The sequence below is a fragment of the Rhagoletis pomonella genome, unplaced genomic scaffold, assembly GCF_013731165.1.
Source record: "Rhagoletis pomonella isolate Grant_MI unplaced genomic scaffold, Rhpom_1.0 Rhpom_scaffold_00004, whole genome shotgun sequence".
Classification (NCBI taxonomy): Eukaryota; Metazoa; Arthropoda; class Insecta; order Diptera; family Tephritidae; genus Rhagoletis; species Rhagoletis pomonella.
The window spans coordinates 79,955,720-79,958,319 of record NW_023458558.1 but is presented as its reverse complement, the minus strand read 5'-3'; positions in this window follow the sequence as shown (position 1 = coordinate 79,958,319).

The following is a 2,600-nucleotide window of genomic DNA, read 5'->3' as shown; positions in this document are numbered from 1 at the left end:
TTCCTTACATTAAATATTTAAGCAAAGTCGAACGTATTTACTTATTATCAAACTTAAATGTACTTACTTGCTCTTCTCGGGGGTTTATCTCTTAACAATTTCACGTTTATTAGGAAAATTTGTTGCTTGAAAAATTTGTGTGTATTTTTTTTTTGTAATGGAAATTTGAAAAAAAACACATTTTCAAATGGGTTAACAATTAATTTCAATTTGACATTATAGTCTGCTTCTTATGAGAGCAATGTCAGAATCAATCACACTTTGTTGAATACATTTTGGTTCCAACCATGATACAAAAAAGAAGGTAGTTTCAATAAACAACTTTTGACGGATAATAAAATTTTTTGAAGTTTCATAAATTGTGAGTATCCTCAACGGCCTTGCCACGTTGATAATATTAAAACAATAAATCGGAGTATTTTCTTTCCCACTTTTATACCAATTTAATAATATTTCAAATCAAAACTAATTATCAGTGCTTGGTAATTTTTTTACTTAGATGGTTCGCACCTTTTTTTATTAAAAATATATAAAATGTGTAATGTTAAAGGAGACTTCATTGAAATTGGTTTTTTTATTTTATAAAAAAAACCACGAGATCATTATGTTGTTATTTTTTCATTTTCTTATTTTGAATGCAATCTTGCGATTTAAAAATCAAATTCTAAAGAATTCTCTTTCGAAATAAATCTTTTTATAATCGCCAATTCCATGTGAATAAACTGTTCTCATAACTTAATTTGCAAAACAAAAACAAATTGGGAAAACAAATTTTTGTTTTGCTTTATAATTTTTGGGAATATTTGTTCACATGAAATTCGTGATTCGTGATGAAATTCGTGAAAATTTACTTTTAAATTTCTCATCAGATTTTGCAAAAAATTAGGCTTTGTGGTTAGCGTATCACCATTAACTTCAACAAATTGCGAATTTAAAATTTCCAATGTATGCAAAAAACTTGAATTCGGCTTGCGCATAACGCCCTCCGATAAGCAATTAGCATAAGTATAATTTTAATCACTTTCTTCATCCGTTCTGAAACATAGATTCGTCAAGCCCATTTTGGAGATTATGCATTAATTTTCAGATTCATCATATTCGACATCTTTGAGTGGACTGATGAAATCTTCTGCTTGAAAAAAAATATTACTGCTCGTGATCAGGTAGCATGAATTTAATGAAATGTCATAATTTTATTAAAAGTCAAATGGTTAACAACAACAACGAATGTCATTAAATGAAACTACCTTCTTTTTTGTATCATGGTTGGGACCACCTCGGTGGATACCGGAAATCGGTAATACAACCAAAAGATAAAGCATCCTCCACTTTGTAATTCATGTTTTTTCGTTTTCCTATAAAAACATTTTCGTCAATTTTAGAAGCCCAGGGCGAGTTGGAGTTCAAAGGTCATATAGAGGTTGAAAAAGGCCCTTCCGAGAAAACCGGAAGTCGGTAATAACACCAAAAGATAGAGCATTCCCGATTTATTTGGTCAAATGTTTCTGGTTTTCAATAAATAATATTTCCTTCCATTTTGAGAGGGGGTGGACGGGTGGCCTAGGTCACCCTGTATAGCTTGGCCTCATTTCATTTTTTAAAAATTTATCGAAATTTCTGTAAAATATATGAAACAATTTACTACAGTATCTATCTATGAACGTAAGGGTTTAATGAATAGCTCATATTGACCTACTGTACTGACAAATACAAATATACTCACAGTTGTTATCAAAATAACTTATAAATCTTGATGGCGACAGAAAAGCGGAGGGAACTTGCAAGTCTATTAACGAAGTTCGAGAAAATTATTCACTTTAGGTATACATAAATAGTGTACTAAACCAGAATGAAACCAAAAACTAATAACGTATGTATATTTTACATAGAACGGAGTTTTCAAGTAAATTCAATGCATTAATTTTTGAGTTTTTATTTAGTCTGATTTTTCCTAAAAGAAGAAATTTTTGCGCATTGAATACTATAAATCTTTTATTTACTCCACTCAATGCGTTGGAATGTCACAATGTTTGAAACTTATTCAAATCAATTACTATTCAGATCCGTTTGCCTGCACTGTAAATTCGAGTACCATTATTTTTTCGCCTTGCGGAAAGTTTGCTGTGCCATTTGTCATTAGAAACAACATAAAGTTTTAAGCAAAATATAAATTTCCTCACACAGCAAACAAAATTTGGCAACAAAGCGGCAAGGAAACGCGATACAGTATGCTCCGGATATAAGCACAGACAAACCTGTTTTCAAAAAAGTGTTTATAAGTGGACTATTCTATTACCCAAAATTCCATTTGTAAGTCAAAACTAAATTTATTGTATTTTGTTATTATTTGTAATATACACGAATGGTATATAAATAAAATTTATAAATGATCTGTTATAAAAAATAGTACAAAGGATTTTATTTATACATATATATGTATTATGTTTCATTTCGAAAGTGATGATGTTAAATTAAAACTATATTTAGAAACTGAATTTCCAGTCATACATATATAATATATACATATATGGAATTCTTTTATATTCGGTGTTATCCTGCGGCAGTTACTGTGGAGGGATTGGTATTCCAAGAAAGAAATT